Source organism: Lytechinus variegatus, chromosome 5 (genome assembly GCF_018143015.1).
Source record: "Lytechinus variegatus isolate NC3 chromosome 5, Lvar_3.0, whole genome shotgun sequence".
Taxonomy (NCBI): domain Eukaryota; kingdom Metazoa; phylum Echinodermata; class Echinoidea; order Temnopleuroida; family Toxopneustidae; genus Lytechinus; species Lytechinus variegatus.
Window position 1 is genome coordinate 8,275,543 of NC_054744.1, and position 19,368 is coordinate 8,294,910.

At 36.2% G+C, this 19,368-nt stretch overlaps 2 protein-coding genes across 2 annotated transcripts in view; one reads left to right on the forward strand and one right to left on the reverse strand.

Moving 5' to 3' along the window:
• The window catches only part of LOC121415194 (sodium/potassium/calcium exchanger 2-like), a 48,572-nt gene extending 32,371 nt beyond the window's left edge, over nucleotides 1-16,201 (reverse strand). Inside the window, exon 1 of the mRNA XM_041608358.1 lies at nucleotides 15,699-16,201. The gene's annotated coding sequence lies outside the window, so the exon portion shown is untranslated. The remainder of the gene's footprint in view (nucleotides 1-15,698) is intronic.
• LOC121415193 (integrator complex subunit 14-like) overlaps nucleotides 2,451-19,368 on the forward strand; it is a 32,712-nt gene continuing 15,794 nt past the window's right edge. The window contains exon 1 of the mRNA XM_041608357.1: nucleotides 2,451-2,543. The gene's annotated coding sequence lies outside the window, so the exon portion shown is untranslated. The remainder of the gene's footprint in view (nucleotides 2,544-19,368) is intronic.

Genomic DNA, 19,368 nt, shown 5'->3' on the forward strand with positions numbered 1-19,368 from the left:
AAACAATAAAAAAAAAGAAATAGTGAGTGAGGAATATCATCGACTGTCTCATTTGCCTGTCACTGAATTGTGCATATCACTGTTTTATGAAAAATAAGTGAAACTTTGAAATGTCGTAACTTTCATATTTTACATCTGATTTTGATGAAATTTTCAGCGTTATGCTAGTTTGATTTTTCTCTATTTATTCGAATCAACACTTTTCTTGGGTGGACTGAGGATCCAATCCTTTTCAACTTACTTTAATTTACAACGTCATTACACTATACCATTTTACTTTGTACAATGTATTATGTAACCTAGTTAATCCAGACTTATTTCGATGGAAATGGAATAAAAGCTACTTGAAATAACATGAAATAATCCCGCCACCGATCCCCACCGATCGAGTGATGGATAATTACAAAATGAACAATATTCGTCATTAGGCCTACTTGCTAGGTTGAAATTTATTTCAATATTTATTTTACTTTATTCATATTACTTTGTTCATTTTTATTTTATTATTTATTGGTTTATTCATTTATTTATTCATTCATTCATTTATTTATTTTGGGGAGGGGACTATCGAGCCAAAAAAAGACCTTCGACAACATAAGCAGAGGCCGCACATTGAAGTTTACTGACAGTTGACCACCCCATCACAATTATACATAGTAATTTTTATGTATTTAAGATCAGGCTCTCATGCAGCGTCAGCAGCGAGACTATGTATGTTCGTTATTAGCATCAATATTATTTAATTATAACTACTAGTATGTTTTGGAAGATGGAGTTTCAATCCCGGGGGGGGGGGGGCACTTCCATTGACGAGTGGATACCATGCGCGACCATGCACAGGGTCTTGAATAGCACCCTATAAATACGTATTTTCCATATTCTGAAAATGCAGCCCTTAACAAGTATTGGAAACAAAACGATACTCTTAGCAAGTATTCACTGAAATGAACCCCCTAAACAAGTACAGAAATATTAGTATGTCACGCTTCCGTCGCGGTCGTCGGTTTTACCTTTAGACACCATTATTTTGGTTTATACGGCCTCACCTTCCACACCTCGCGCAAATCGGATACTAAGCATGTGTTTGGGTAAAAAGGACATCCTTTATAAAATAGTTTGATTTTTTTTATCATCCCTGAATATATTATTTGACCCTAAACACGTATATTATTCCGAGCGAAATAAATACCCTTTTTTCATGCAATATTTTTGTCTTTTTGACAACCTTATCACGTTACGTACCGTATGGGCACTAGTATTCAACCCGGCATAATTCAAAGATTTTGACATATTCCCGAAAATATTTAGAAATAGGGAATTTATCTTAGTTTAATAATTTTGTTATTTCCAGGGTGATCTGTTGTCGGTATTTTCTTTATCAATCTGTCGACTGTATGCGCGGAGGATCGAATTATGCGCCTGCGGCGATGGCCTTTTGCACTGAATGGCACTAGTATTCAACCTAGTGATCGAGGATAGATAGCAAATCTCAAAAGGGTTTGGATTGCCAAATTAGATCTAGATCTATGTAAGTCTCTGGCTTTGATTAATTCCCTGTTTGGTCTCATCTCAAATGGTCTAGTCCATAGCCGGATGGGACAAGGGTAGATTGAGAGACAGGGCCATCTTAAATTGCTAGGTTGAATACTAGTGCCGACGGACTGAATACTAGTGCCAAAAACCATCGCCGTATAATTCGATTGCCCGTGCACACAGTCGACTGGCTGAAGAAAAAAATTATGGAAAAAGAATAACCAGCATTTGCTCTTGGAAATAGGACGGGTCTGAAATTCAGGTAAATTCTATATTTCTATATATTTGAGGAAACTCTCCAAACGGGTTGAATACTAGTGCCCTTACGGTACGTAAGTCTTACGTAACGTGCCCTATCTTGAAAAAGACATCCCTTTTTTTTGGTCGCGCATGGTATCCACTCGTCAATGTAAGTGCCTCCACCCCCTGGTGTTTGAATGAACACTCAATTATTTTTTTAAAGAATTAAAGTAGCAATTAATTTTTTTTAAATCATAAATCATATCACAAAGAAAGAACAGAAATATATAGTGTCTCAATGTATCTCTTATTGTGAAGAGATTATGTTTCATTTGCTAAACCGGTACTTATTTCATTTTGTTATACTAATTATTGCGGATTGAAATAATCGCTAGAGGGTATTCATTTGTCTCGCAATCTACTATGGTCAACAAGGAAATTCGTGATCACTCTCGCAAAAAGTTTGTTCCTTTAAAAATTTGAATATCAAATGAAAACCATGACCCCCCCAAAAAAAAATGCGCAATAATGCAATGCCACTTTGCTAGACGTTTCATTTCACTTCTGCAGCCTCAGTAGACCTAGTCTGCTATGCAGACTCGTTGAATCAGCCGATGTGGGTCTACATTTGTAGACTAGTCTGCTGCCGAGCTATCCGTTGACAGTGAGGTGGATGAATGAGTCGCAGAAAACGGATTTTTTTCTTCTTCGGATATCAGCTCAGCCGATGTCAAGAAGTTGAATAACTGTGTATTTATCGATGAAAAGAGGTGACCCAATAACTTATTATTATTTTTTTCGGAAAAGATTATATAAATTAGTTTTTCACGAGTGGAATATTTACGTTAGTTTTAATATTGAGTCCCGTGTACTGGTTTTCATGTTGTGATGACTGATGTGCAGATCTTCTTCGTCTCCACTTTATACTGCGGCAGCCCGAACCGGGGCAACGTCTCCACATGTCATTGCAACGGCGGCGGTGCTAGCCCGGCTGCGCGCGAAGCCGCCGCCTAAGCTACTCTAGTCTTGAGCCTCGCTTGAGGACTCCATGATGATGTTTTTTCCAATTTAATGTTGTAAATCGGATCAGCGATTTTTGTAAACGAAGGAATATTTCTTATGGTTATGCGGTCTTGCGCATCTTCCTGACAGACAAAGACAAAGTCACAAACTTGACAAAGACAAATGCATTGCCATGGTCATGGAAAAGAATGGAAAATTGGAAGTCGTCAACATGCACGATGGTTTGGAACATGTTACTGCTTTATAATAAAATGAATGATTTTAATATTAGAAAGATAAACGAATGACTCATCTTCCGAGCAAAATGCAAACACGCCAAGGAAAATGAAAATTTTTTAAAATAAAAATAATTCTCAGTCATAGATCACAGGTCAATAAACGATCGGCGGGACATCTTTTATAAGTATTTTTATGTTCGGTGTTAGTGACTTAGAATTATTGGAATGATCTCTTGATCTCGTGTGATACTAAGCTAAGTCGACTAAGAGAGTCGCGCAATGATGTCCGTCAACACAACCTTATTAAGTTCACATGCTGTGTCCGCTATCACCACGAGGTTGAAAAGATGTCTATCATCAAAAACGATGTAAGACTAAGAGAGCTGAGAGTAGCGCAGTGATGTCCGTCAATAATACGATTTTATTAAGTTCACGACGGGGTCTGCTATCACCACGAGATTGAAGAGAAGATGTCTATCATCATAAACGATGTAAGAAAGTAGTGCAGAGTTGTCCGTCAATAATACGACCTTTAGAAATTTCTCTGCGGCATCCCCTATCGCAAGAAGTTGGAGAGAAGATGTCTATCATCATAAACGATGTAAGAGTAGCGCAGTGATCTCCGTCAGTAATACGACCTTTAAAAATTTCACTGCGGCATCCCCTATCACCACGAGTTGTAAGAGAAGATATCTATCCTCGTAAACATCGTCAGAGATAATACCGCATCTTTCTCCCTGATGAATGCGACCTCTAAGTAGCTAGCACCTCAAAAACAATCTTGAAATATGTTCTGAATGATCATGCACTGTAACTAGATCTACAATGATTTTTTTATATCTGCCAACTGTGGTGAAATTGAATGGAATCGGTTGCCGATTGCAAAATCGGTTACAAGCTTAATTTTGACATATATTTCTTCATCATGGAGTCTTCTTCTTCTTCTTGTAAAGTACAGACTGCCATTGGCATATTATCGTACTTGTGCTTGTCAAGTGCCCAGATGAATAGTGCAAGCAAAAATCTCTACAAAACTATGTGCGGCTAAAAACAGAAGAGGCCTTAACGAAGCCTCCTTTGCTGCACCTCCTGCTTGAAAGACGCGAGGGAGGTGCTGTGAACTATCTTTGCTGGGAGTGAGTTCCATATTCTGATAGCATCAGGAAAGAATGTCTTTTGATATATTTGTGTTCTGGCATATGGAATTTGGAACTTATCAGGATTTCCACGTGTACATGGTCCAGTTGATGGAATAAAGTGGTCATCCGGGATGTCAATAAGCTTGTTGATGATGCAGTAGACCATGCTAGCTCGCTGTTGTGCCCTTCTTTCCTGAAGAGTAGCCCACTGGAGTTGCTTTAGCATATCTGATACACTGCTGGTACGTCGAAAGTCTCCTAAAGCAAAGCGGGCGTCTTGAATCCCTGTCCATATGTATAAGAGATGCATGTACACAAAGATGGATTTCTCTGGGAAATCCATAATATTATTAGTCTAGAGGGTGAAATCGGTTTGTAGGGTCGAATTTTATTTATCTATGAACCTTCAGGCGCCTAATGCGTATAAAGGGATGAAAATTATTTCACTATAAATGGTAAAAATGAGACGTTTCTTACTTAATCCGATCTCCTGTAGATCCCTTGATCCATTTGTCAACAAGCAAAGACAATAGACCTGACCCTTGAACCACTTTGTGATGATGTACATCCGACTAGCGATGCCTATATGAAGAACAATTTATAGATAAAATTTATTTTACAAATACTAAAATTTAATATGTGTATATAAATAATTAGTAGTATATAATAATTATTTATAATCATGCAGGGACTCAGTTTTATGATTATGAGGGGAGCAATAAATAGCTCTCCTAGATCTTTTAAGGAGAGCGGTAGAGGAGCACTGCAAAAAGCTCTTCTTCAACATACAAGGGGAGCTTTTTGTCCAATTAACAAAACAGATGGAGGAAATGTATGTACTATAAATCGCGCAACAACCAAAGGAAGTATTTGCAATCGTTTTACAATGTTTTGTAATTAGATTGTGCGTTTTCAAAACCTGTTTGAGTTAGGTTTTGACTTTGGCTTAAAAGTTAAGTCACTAACAATTTTTTTTTTTCAGGGGCTCCATTTTAAATTTTTTTGGCAAATTTCGGGGGCTCTTTTTAAATGCTACTTTTTTGTATTTTGAGGAATACCTGTTCACTTATTAATGAATTATTACTTTTTGTTCAATATTGTATGATTTTTAAAGTTATTTTTCATGCTTAGAATCTTGGATGTGGGTGTGTGTGGGTGAGTGCGTGTGTGTGTGACTGTGAGTTGGACTTGGATATACCTGTTCACTTATTAATGAATTATTACTTTTTGTTCAATATTGTATGATTTTTAAAGTTATTTTTCATGCTTAGAATCTTGGATGTGGGTGTGTGTGGGTGAGTGCGTGTGTGTGTGACTTGGATATACCTGTTCACTTATTAATGAATTATTACTTTTTGTTCAATATTGTATGATTTTTAAAGTTATTTTTCATGCTTAGAATCTTGGATGTGTGTGGGTGGATGTGGGTGTGTGTGGGTGAGTGCGTGTGTGTGTGACTGTGAGTTGGACTTGGATATAAATGAATTCAATATCTAATTTCTACTCCATCTATTCCAGTACAATACCCTGTACTCAGCCATGTACATGTACATGTAATAAAGGCCCACATCCCCTAACTATTCCTGAAGTTCTTTGAAAACGCAGATCTTCATGAAAATTTCATTTCTCTGTTATAGGGAGTCTAAATTCGGTTAGAATGTATTCATTAAGAACTTAAATATACATGACAATGAAGAAATCATCAAACTTTATGGGCAGTTTTGAATAATATTCATGAAATGTAAACTCTGTCTGAAACAGAAAATCACCATCATTGAGGCCTTTACTAAGTGAATTGTCCCCCAGAGCTCTGGCAGAGACAGAGCTCTAACTGGCTAGCTAGTAAAAGCGCCAATGCGTGAGCCTGTCGCCAGCCTTGTAAAATAGATGGAGCTTTGTTTGATGATTTATTGTCTGATATAATACCTCATCCCCTAGAAAAAGAAAATAAATGATTTTTTAGTTATAATTAATAAATAAGGTAACTTATTTTGGAAGTTAATAAGCCGTTTTGAAAAGCAAAGCCGAATGACAACTCACCAATGCTAGGTTACAAGTCTCAGGGATTTATTTCCTGTGTAATTCGAATTATTTAATCACAGAATCGTGATATCTGTAGGGGAAACATGTGCATTCGAAATTGCACATGGTGGTAGTCATAATGGACCCCTATACATGCAACTGTTTCCCGACCGTTGCATTGATTTTTTTTTCCGTACTTGGTACCATGTGTATGGAAATACGTGGTACAGAAAAAATAACGCAACGTCGGAATTTGAAACTGTGCTACTCGCTATTTTTAAGGATTATTCATGACTTTGAGTTTTGCATTTTGGATGAACATTATGAAAAATACGAGACATTTGGCTTCCTCCTGCTCGTACGCACGGGCGTCCGTCGATATAACACATTATATTTTTATGAAAATATGCACCCTTTTTCTTAAAAGTTGATGGAGAGGGGGAAAAATTAATCGTCTCAAGTCGGGGTATTCAGTAATGAGTACAGGAGAAACTATATTTCACTGATTTTCATGATTCATTCCATTTGATTAACTCATAGATTCGTGTTTTGGGGCTAATCTTTCCCTTACGCATTGCTTTTTGGCAGAAGTTCTATGGAAAATGCACCTTTTTTCACACAAACTTTGAGACACTCTGTATTCATTCCCCCATTGCTCGAGAATGAACGGGCAGTTAACGACGGGGTGAAAGATTTATTGAAGAATGGAGTGTATATTTCACGAAAATGAAAGCCATTACCCCATTGGATGTTAGATCAATACGTGTTTTTTAGATGAAGTTAGTTGTCGAATAGGCTCTCCTGGCATTTGAGGTCTCTATCGGTGACGTCACTCAGGATCGTCATGCCTGAACCATCGGCCGGGCAGGGGTCGCAATGGTAGTATGATTTATGCATAATGCACTCGATATATACAATAATCTTGTCCTCCCGTTTAAATGATTGTGAAACTCATATAATTTTCATCAGAGCATTCAACAGGAGTACTGTAGTACACATTTCTTTGTTATAAGTGAATTAAAGTCCCTCCAGTGAGTTTGATCACCCCTATTTAGAAAATGTATCACCCCTAAGTTGTAACACAGTCAGCTGTTTGCACTCAGGGTCACTCCGTGACCTGTGTGTGCGTTCAAGAGTTGTACACAATTTTCTGTCTCATTTAGGCAGAAATCTTTCATAATGTTTAAATGGTAAGCATATTGAGTTGTTATTCACTCGGCAATAAGCATGATTTTGGGTGATTTCGAGGGCGACTTTAGGCATTTCCGCGCAGGTCAACGATCGCGAGGCGCGCTATTAATCGCGCTACCAAAAATGGATTAAGGCGCGCATGTAGCGCGTGATCGCTCTCGCGCGCCTTAAAATCGAATCCCTGATCATGTATTAAATCATTTGCTAACATATGCTTACTCTCCATGGAGCCAGGGACTCCATCCTATTCATCTGCGTTTCCGACATTTCTAGGCTATCGATTTCATTTTTAAACAAGATTTCATTAAAAAATGAGAAAAATATGAAAAGACAGGGGGAGCCTTACTCTATGTTTACTCCACCATCTTGTTTCTCATTGTTTTCGCCAACATTACAGAGCCTAGTAGTATGGGGCTGGTTTTGTTGGGATGGACTTGTCCTTGAAGAATGTAATCAGCTAAGGCAGCTTCGTAACATATGTGATTTAATATTCAAAATTTTCATTCCAAAGAGCTGGTGTCGGGTTCCAACGATTGATTGTTATCATGTTTCTTTTGCAGCATACAAATGCGTCAGCATCACGTTCGTGTAATACCATTTTCAGTTTAATATTTGTCATTAGATCTATTGAAATGATGTTCATTATCAATGTATTTGATTTTTTACCTGGAAGTATTCATGAAAGTTCATCATGAAATCTCTGGAAGTGATTAACTTGATATTTCATCCCATAGTCAAATACAAAGTTAATTGCAAACTTACTCATCATTTGTTTGTTTGATGTAATTGTGACTCAAATGTGCATACACATACTAAAAAAGGATTGCTGCTATGCTGGGCTATTTATTGCTATACTTGTTTAGGGGGTCAAAGTAAGGGAGTACTTGTCAAGGGTACCGTTTTGTTTCCAATACTTGTTATGGTTAGGGTTTCACATGCCAATACTTGTTAAGGGGTGCATTTTCAGAACATGGAAAATACTTGTTTAGGGTGCTTTTTGAACCCCATGGCCATGCGTGGTATCCACTCGTCTCTGGAAGTGCCCCCTCCCGGGAGCCACAACACTTACCTCTTTCTAACTTTCCAAAATATTCTTTGATAGATCTAGACATTCAAACTGTTACGTCCCAAATCAATCACAAGATTGTGCTGCATTTTCCTGTTTACATACTTGAACGTACAACAAGTCAAGAGCATGTGTGTTCAATCAATGCACACGTTGCTCAATTATTTTTCTTCCCTTATAACTTTCGCAAACGGTTAGGGTTTTTGCCTCCTGCATACACCATAATACATGTATGTTATTAAAGATGTTGGCTTCTCTTTTCTCTTCCTTTTCATCCATTTATTACATTTACCCCGAGTCGATTTGAAAACCGGTGCTTTAGCAATGGTATATGTTGGTGAAGGCTGTGCACTGCCCTCTATATGTGACATTTGTTAAAATGGCAGTGTGATAAAAAAGTACCAGTACCTTGTAACTTTCTCATTGTGTTACAGACCACCATTGTATTAAAAAAGCACACACATTTCCTAGTGCATTATCTTACATCAGCAACATTTGTCCGTAGAGAATTTCAAAAGAGAGGTGACAAAAGGAGTCCAAAACACATTCGTAATGTGTTTTTTTTTATTAACAAAATATAGGCAAATGTGGTTAGTCCAACTATAGTCCAACTACACGTATTCCGATAGAAAATATTAACTTTGCAATGCCCCCTGAAGTGTTCCAATCAACAGAAAAAAATGAGCATTTGTTGGAGGAATTTATCAGTTCGATACAGATGTTATGGTACAACACGCTGACACATGATAGACGTCTATTGCAAGCTCGAGCAAGAGAGATCCCCAAAACATTGAACATGCATACATTGTACCATGGACCACGCCTACGCACTATTAATGTACATATGTATGTACCCACATCACAGTGCTGCATACACCACAAATAGGTAAAATTAAGCAAAATAACGATGTGTTCAAAGTCAGTTTCAAATTTAAACAGCAACATGAATCACGATTGAAAACTCAATTACAAAACACAGAACACAATCAGCGGTGCACTGTTCAGTGTCGAAATTAGAAAGATGTTTATATGTTGATTGTCTTTGAATTTCCCACTTTTGTCATCGTAACTTTATTACGCAGTTTGATCCATCACCAAAGGTCAGTGTGGCACCTGCTTGTGTAGGCTTCCACTGGGAGAGTAAATTTAAAGACGTTTCAAAACGCAATCGTGTTCAGTGTCACACTCTTGGTGCTGAAGGCCATAAAATCCCTAGGTGATCACGTTTACAAACTCATCTTTTTGACGTTTAAAATTTTCCTTCGAATTACGATTTGAAAGATGTTTACTTTTACGACTGGGAATGGAAGACATTGAAGAACACACCCTTTTATTTCTCATTATTTCCGTATTTTGTAATGACTTTTGAATCATGATTATATGTTACCATTTAAATTTTGAAACTGATATTGACCACACCCTACGAGGCTAAAGTTTGGCCCAAGTAGATCTACATACATTCTAGACCTAGTCCTAATCCTGTAGGTCTATTTTTTTTAAAATCTATTTTGTTTATTTGGTTTAGTTTAATAGACTATATCTAGAAATCAAATGTTTTGTTGGTTGTGTGACCATTCAAATATTACATTTGGTGCAAGTTCAATAAGTCTATTTGACTTGGCTTCACGTTGTTGAATATAATCTTTCAACTTGCATGCTTATATTTGGAATGATCTCACTCTGAATATTTGTATACAATAATATACATAATCAACAGAATATATGAATTGCATTGTTACTAGAAATTTGCTCTTCAATAATATAGCACCTATATACATGTAGGAATATTCACTTACAATTGCCTTATCATAATACTGCCATAGAATTATTTTTAGCAATCAGTTTCTTCTGGAAATATTATGTTTCTAACATGGCAAAGTCTGTTCCAAACTACATGTGCATTGAAAAAAATGTTTTGAAAAGTTAGGCACAAATAGATCCAACATTATTTTTTCATGCACATATATTTAAGGTTTTTCAATTAAATCTGGAGATCATATTGTCAAAGTCCATAACATAGATGTCACACTTTAATATTGATTTATTTACATTTTAAACATCCATATTCAAATTATACTTAATTGGTTTATTATATTATATTAATATACTACAACTCTGTAGAACTTCTATATGAATATCCTACTGCTTCCCCTTTAAACTTATTACATGTGGTCATTTGAAGGATTTGGAGTGGATTTATATCATATTTCACTTAACAAGCTACCTGATTTGGATCCAATTCAAATTTATTTTTCAACTAATCATTGTAGCATTATATCTCAATGGACTGTGCAGTGTGCACAGATTAATCTTTCCCCTTTTTTTCAAAATGAATGTTTATTTCTAGAAAATATTTTGCATCATCGTTTCTTTAAACAGGAAGGGTATTGAAGTACCAAAGGACTTTTTATCACATGACTTCCAAGAAATTGTCATTATGTTATCGTCTTGTCGTAAAGACAAAAAGGACAGATTTTTGTACTACTGTACTATACATTGCACATTTATCAACATCTGAAATAATACGGGACAATTGATGATGTCACTCTCAGTACAAAGCATATTGCCCACTTGATCCTTTAAAACATTATCCTGTCATGCAACTTTTTGCCGAAGTAACTCCTACATCAATTAAAAAAAAAAATCAATTTCATTTATGTTCTACATATATGTAATTGACAAAAAAAAATCATTCTGTTAAACATCAAGATCTACATGTTCTATAAATTGTTTGTAGAACCTGCTTTAAGCATCTATCTACTGAATTTTACAGTATGTTATTAAAAAGTAGCCCCTGAAATAAATGAGATGCCCCAAAAGGCATTTCTTCTCTAGATGTACCGTTTCTTTTCTTCAAATTATCTCAAGTGCATAGAAACTTCAGATTATCATTGTTATAAAGACCTCCTCTCCCCATAATTCATGTAGTGCTTTAAATCACTTGATGATTACGCACATTAATGTGACCTTCACTTGACAGTCATATGCTATCTTTCACCCGTGTTTAGTACCATGAGTAGACTGAACAGATGCTCATCATCTAATCATGACTAACATGTATCCATGAGCCTATTAAAAACATAAAGAGACACCAATTATAACCAAGCCTAATGAGTGCAAGGTAGTGGATAAAAATCAGTGAATACAGAGTTTATTTTTAAAAGTTTGGAAAAATAGATGTGGAAGGCCTTTCATTGTTTTGTTAACCTTCTGTCTGTTTGAGTGAATAATTTGTTTGTTAGAATGAAAAAATATATATCAAGTAGCAGCTATTAGAGTTACTTAATTTGTTTTTTGTTGTTGATAGTTAACAATAACCAAGGTAGAAATATTATATTAGTATTTGAATGTATATCATATTTATCTAACTTAATTCTAGTATTGATTATTTAAAACTTATCAAAAATTTTTACTTATATAAAGAAGCCCATCTCTAAAAGTGCAGGTCTTTATACCGATCTATATTAATGAATGTGCCCCCCCCCCCCCAATTTGTAAAGTGTGATGGACATAAACTAAAAATGTGTTTTATTGGATAAATTTACAGATTTTAGGTCACAATTTAATTTTACTGGGTGCCAGATCAAAATAAATATACAGTGTTATGTATATACATGTAAATACAAAACCCCTTCTTGTTGTAAATCTAAAACATGGAATGGATTGAAAATTTCTGGATTTAAGAGGGTGCTACATACATGTACATGTAGATCACAGCTTCAGGGGCCTGTTTCTCAACACTTGGACAAGTTAGTCAATATCTTTATCCAACAACCAGAGTTAGCAGAGCTACCAAGTCTCACGCATTATGCGTGAGACTCAAGCATTTTGGACTCTTGTTCATCCCCTCAAATCTCTGTCTCACGCAACTATCACAGCCTATTCCCATATATATTGTACACAATGTCTGTGATCTCACTCAGATTCACAGAAAATCTCACGCATAGCTGGTCTTTGAACTTGGCATCTCTGAGTTAGTTCCAATCTTTATGAAACGGTTAGTGGACAATAGCTCACTATCTCTGATTCAGTCAAGAAGTTGGACTATGACTGTGTTGAGAAGCGGTTTCCAGTTCCTTAGGATTGAAGAAAAAATGCCAAATGTAAATTCTAACAGCTGAATAGAACCTTATATCACTGCTACACTTTCATGAATATTGTAATGCTAGATGATTATTCACATTATTGACCCTTTACCGAAGCTTCAGATGGGCTTGAAGAACCTAATACCATCTTCACACTGGCCAAAAACACTGCGACAGTACCAGGACTGTCCCAAGACTGTAGCGGTGTTGCCTTCAGTGTGAATTCTCGAACCCGCATTAAACTACCCCGGGATAACCTCGTCTCGCTATACATGTAACTTCGCAATAAACTGTCGCTAGGCAAGCCATAGTAACAGCAGCGGGACAGACCTGCGACTGTCCCGGTGTTCTTTCAGTGTGAAAGCACACCACTACAACACCGGGATAAACCACTTCTGATATGTTTACTATAATGTGGGGGCATCATGGTCTAGCGGTTATGACTCTCATCTTTTAATCTGAAGGACGTGGGTTCAATTCCCCGCCCTCAAGTATTTCTAGTGTATCAGAGTCAGGTCACTCACTGGGTCACAAGCCTACAGGTGTTTTGTTACTTACTGCAGTGTGATTGGATAAATGAAATTAATCCCGGGACTGTGTCGGGATAACTTTTCTACTGTGCATGCACTATAGCAGGTCAATAGCGGTGTCGCCATCCTGAGCTAGCACCGGGATAAATTTGAAAATTTTATTTATGACAATATTAGAAGAGCAGTTAATAGGGTAATAAATTCACACTCATTGAACCTCATTTACATAAACAAGCAAGTTTTCATCAGTCCCTTTTGATACATTGAAATAAAATTGTAAACTCACCGATGCATTAAAGGTCTCAAAATTGTCATTAATGCCTTCGATAGAATCCTAGTTATAGTGATATATGTATCCAGTAGGCTGTATTCTCGAGGTTTATTTTCAACCGAACATAAGTCCAGATTAACACATGATGAAGTTGTCAATTAAATGTCACTGTATAACTTACTTCAACTACATGTAGAGCAGAGAGTTGGCTCCGTCCATGCGATAGTTCCTAACAATTTTAACACTCATTTGCCAAGGGTGACTTGGACCTTGTGGAATGAACTTTGATATTTAAAGCTACAGCTGGATCGCAGAAAGTCATTGATTGCGGGGAGGATTTTCTCTGATCACGGGTTCGCGATAAGTTCCAGCTCTAAAAGAACAAAAAAGAGGGCATTTTGAAAGCTGTCCAAGTTGTTACATGCAGCTATTGTGATGTTATTGACTAATCAAGAGATCTGATTGTTTGTTGCCCCCATGAAGGAGGAAGATGTGCTCATGATTAATCAGGTTTTCTAATTAGTGACCACAGGTTTCCCCCTTCCCTTTCGCTCTCTTCTCCATTCCCATCGTTGTTCCCAATCTCCTAAAATAGCTTCTCTGTCTCCATCTTATACTTTTTTTTTGTTGGGCTCCATGTTTTACTATTATCTTTCTTTCTCTCTTCATCCTTTATATTTGTATCTTTCTCTTTTTTTGTCAACATGTTTTTATCAAAATTAATCAATAAACCCTCGGTACATGTAACAAAATTTAACAATCTTCATTGTTAATATTAACAGGAGTCTACAAAAATTTTAGCCAACATCTGAAGCAAATAATAATGGAATGAAATGCCTAAAAATATACTAGTATGTTTTTAGGCATTCCATACAACCCCCTCTCTCTCTCTCACACACACACATACACTCCCACACCCCCACTCACACACACTCTCTTTCTCCCCCTCTCTCTCTTCTCTTCTCTTCCTTCTCTTCTCTTTTCCCGTTTATAGATAGATACAGTATACAGTGCGTCCCAGAAAAAACAAAACCAAGATTTATCGATGATTTATCAATGATTTATCATAACTTGATTACAAATACAATAGACAAATGACGTACCAAGGTAAAGCTTAGAATCTCCTCTTTCATCTGATATTACTTAGATTATTCCCGCATGAGTGAGCAAAAACAATTTGAAGAAAGGATACCAAAAACTCATTTGGCCTGGGGTATCTAAATTTCAAAAAAGATAATCACATGCCTAAAAAGTTCAATATCTGCTCTTTTGATACCTTATTCACAAAAAATGGTCAAGAAGTAAAAAAGTTATGTTCCCTCGAAACAATGCTTTTGTTTCCATAATTTCATTAAATAAACATGTTTTCACCGCTTTCACACAGAAGCTATATATAGCATCATTAACCAAAGAATCAAGTGAGTTTGTACGCTAGTCTGTAAAACCTCTTAATTTTACAAAATTATTTGAATTCAAGCCTTATTTCAAATAACCAGAACTTTGTTATTTCTTGATCATTTTCCTTAATTGAGGTATCAAATTAAAGAGCAGATATTGAACTTTCATAAATGTGGTTTTCTTTTTGAAACCCAGATGCAGCCCGCCAAATGACTTTTTGGTATCCCCTCTTCATATTGTGTTTGCTCACTCATGCGTGAATGAGAGGAGATTCTACGCTTTACAATAGTAGGTTATTTGTCTATTGTATTTGTGATTAAGTTATGATAAATCATTGATAAATCATCGATAAATCTTGGTTTCGTTTTTTGTGGGACGCACTGTATAACCCACATGTGGTTAAAGAAGATAAGGTTCACGGACCTGCCCACAGCCCAGTGTGATTCTAGAGGAAGGCCTGTAAATCGTTTGACTTCTCTTTTCCTAGATATTACATATTTTTCTGACCTAGCTACAGGATTTGGCGAGGGGAAATTATCAATTTTAGGAGTGTGTCAATACATCCATGATATCATTAGCTCTGCAGTGAGGGAGGGAAGAGAGGGAGAGGGGGGGGGGGGGCAGCTTCTGATATGATACAGTTAATGCATGATTAAGTTATTACTAGTAGTCTACTCATATAGAAACCTGGAAATGGTATGAATTATGAATCATTGTTTTATAAATAGACATGATCTTTTCTGACATTAAGATAGGATAGAATGTCATTTCTGCACAATTTAAAACTTGTATTTCAAACAAATATATGCAAGAAAAAAACATTCATAGATATTCCCAAAATAATGTTTTCCTCCTTCTACTAGTCAGCATTTTAACCAATTGTGCAGGATGTTATACTAGCTATATATCTACAAATGAATATAAATGTAACAAATATCATAAAACAAGCATGCATATTAATACAATACAAAATGGAAAATACCTTGTATCCTGTATGTAAACTTTGATGTCATCAAGTAATATTAATGACGGCTATTCTAGCAACAGCTGCAAATTCCCTGCCTTTTCGAAGAGAAATAGTTTCAATCGATCACATCCTTTCTGTCCCTAGTTTGATAAAATCACTGTCCCTAGAGTCTCCCTGGATCAGTAGAATATACAATTTTAACGCATTCACGAAACCACAACTTCAGTCCTGTGCGGGTCAGACTAGACACTCTGTTTGCGTTGTGCAACCCGGATGAATGGAGGGTGATATGACGTCTATGGGATGTGGAAATGATGTCAGGTTTGGGCAAAGATTGAGGCCTTTTAATAGACGTCAGTGTTTCTAACTTCTCTCGTTTGCCAGGGTGCCAGTGACTATGTATATAGTTCCATGTTGTAGAGGATTGAAGCCTCTTTCACACATGACTTGACTTGACATGTGTCACCTATAAACAGCAGTGCAGAAAATCAAGTTTCAAGTTGATTTATTTCTGAATTTAGTAAGGAAGGTTACTTTATTTATACATGTAGCTACTTTTATCTGATATTACATACATGAACATATACTGGGTCTGGTACATTGACGTACCGGTATGGAGCCTACAGAATTGAAATGCACAGTTTTTTTGGTGCAGGCAGATTTTACATGAGCATGTTTAAACTACTTCCTGTGTTTTTTTTTTTACATTGGAAATGATGATTAGCTATTGACAATTTTTATGCGTGGATATGTCTTTTACCAAAAAATATCTTTTTGATAAAAAAAGGGGGAAAAGGTTGTACCCATTTTATACTTGAGCGATGTTAATATGAATTGGATTTTAATTCGGTTAGCAAAGCACTAAAAGTTTTAGACGAAAAATAGTGCTCTGACATTGACAGCACTTTTCTTCTTTTTTATCCCCATTATTTTTCTTCGAGAAACAGCCATCATTAAATAATGAGCTGATGATATATTCTCTGTAGGCCTACTTGTTCTTTTGTATTTTATTTGTTACAATTCAGATTTCAGGTAAAAAAAAACAATAAAAAATGATAATCCTTATTAATTGTTACTGCAACTGGAAGCTAGGTCACAATCATGAAGGAAGTCTGTTATGGGGTTTAAGCATCAATGTGTACTTCCCATTACTCATAAAATGACTTGAATATGTTCATTTTTTTTTGTGTGTGTAAATGGGGCCTTTTGATGAAACAAACCACCATAGGCTCATCAGGCCTGAGACTCATCCTCAGCAGAGCAATAGGCGGTGCTGCACCAGCCTGAGTTTGCTCAATCTCGAGATTTTAGCCTGATCGGCCCTCTTCGTGATTAATCTCGTGATTCAAGAAACCCCGTCTCCACCATCGCAAGAAGAGCAATTCCTGCTCGAGCGAGGCATTATGATGCATTATGGTCTGACGCCGTGAATAAATAATCCCAAGTGCGTCTGCACCTGCGAATTAGCGGGATAATTTGTAAAATAGCGTGCTATTTTGCAAATAATCCCAAGTTGACTTTGGATTGCAATCTCGAGATTAATTCTGTAAGCTAGCGCGATAATTTCATCTTCATTACAAATAACCTTGAGATTGTCCAGATCAGGATAATTTGCCGGATCAGAAATAGCGCGCTAATTTGAAAACTCAGGCTGGTGCAGACGGCCCTAATGTGTCTTACATGTACTTCCCTGGTCTTATGATGAAGTTATTCCTGTGACATTCAGAAGTAGAGGAATCATGACATGTAGCTTTTAAGCGGGTTATGTTAACGCAAATTTCTCAATCTTTGATGAAAAAAGAAGAATATTCAGACCTCTGAGTTTTGTTAAGGCCAATGCAGACCTTACAATTTGGTCTACGACCCGATTTTTAAAATGAAACATAGTAAAATTTGATTTGAATATTGAGACTATCTTAACTGTATAAAGTTCTAAATCATCAAATAATGCTAAAATCTGTGATTATGCTGGCTACCATCATCATTGCAATAAAAGCAAATTGAATATCTAGTCGTGCTGACGTCACATGTAAAACGATATGAGATTGGATGAAATGTACTTAAATCAATTTCTAAGCTGTAACTGTTTGTATCTGTCTCACTTGTCTTATGTTGTCATACATGTACAAAATATCAAACTGGAACATTCCAGTATTCCAGATTTGAATCATATCACATTAGGTCACATTAATGAATTATAGTGCAGGCCCTATACTTAAAGGACAAGTCCACCCCAACAGATCATTTGCATAACACCGAGTTGTGCGTATTTAATTATTTGGTGAAAAATAAGCAAAACTTAAAAATGTCATAACTTTCTTATTTTACATCCAATTTTGATGAAATTTTCAGCGTCATGCTTGTTTGATTTTTCTCTATTGATTCAATTCGACAATTTTCTGGGGTGGACTTGACCTTCAAAGGAAACCAAATTGTTAACATCGGAGGAAAACTAAATTACATTTAATTTTTGAGCTTTCATGCAAAATGAACAGCAAGTATAACAGCATCAGCTCGATTAATATATACCACCTATATTCTATACATTATATGATTTATTATGAAACTACTAGACAAAGTAAAGAACTCCATAATCTGACATTTTATGACATTTTCATTGACATGCATGTTTTCATTCACACTTTTCATAACTATGGTACTTGCATTTGCTTGGTAGAAATTGGCATTTAAAGATAAATTCCAGTTGAGGTATCAAAATGACTTTTTACAGAATCCAATATAATGACAACCCAAGTGTCTGTTTCTATGAATAAAAAATATGTGCCGAAGGATTCTGGAAGAAATTGTGTAATTGCTGAGAAATAAGCAAAATAAGCGCGGATTCGGGCACTTCCGTCGGGTCTTTATTCCAGCATTATATACACTGTCCCACGTGTGCCTATTTGTGTTGGCGATCTTCAGTGTGATTGTTTTTCAGCTTAGATTTTATGATTTCACAAAGTGCAGTTTATGTAACTGTACCAGATCTAGATCGACGATGATATAGTAATACTTAACCTTGGTTTTGCAGACTTTCTCACGAAATCAGTGTTTTAACTGCAACTACTGTAACTTAGCTTTAAGTTTGTAGCTATGCATGTATGTATCTTTCAGAGTGTGAATTGCCTTGGAAGAAATTATTCTATTTTATAATAACCTAATTTCACTTTTTCTCCTAAAACAGGATTACACAATTTAATGTGCTGACGTAGAGATCATCCTTGCTACTGCTGTTATAATTGAGAGCAAATTTGGGCTGTTGCAGTATGGCCAAATTAATTAGAATTTGCATTAATAGCATTTGCCATGAGCAACCGAGTACTCCATGTTTATTGAAGTTTTATTTATGAGAAGTATTTTGTCAGAGTGTCCTCTCTTGTGTTTTTGTGTTAAGCTGGGATAAATTAATCTTAAAAAAGAGATTAAATTAGTCTGAACCAGATTGTTGAAAGTAAAGCTGATGGAGAAAACCTGCAAGGAGATGGGTGGGCATTAGGAACAAAGTAAATTCAATTTGCGAAACCAAAGAGCAATCACCCGGTAAATTTGCCAATTCGTCTACTGCCAACTCGTCCACTCACCATGTGGTCTCCCTTCATTTAGTCTAATGCCATTCCGTCCATCAACATTTTGTCTAACAACCATTGGTCCAATAACCATTTGGTCCAATCATCACTTCGTCCAA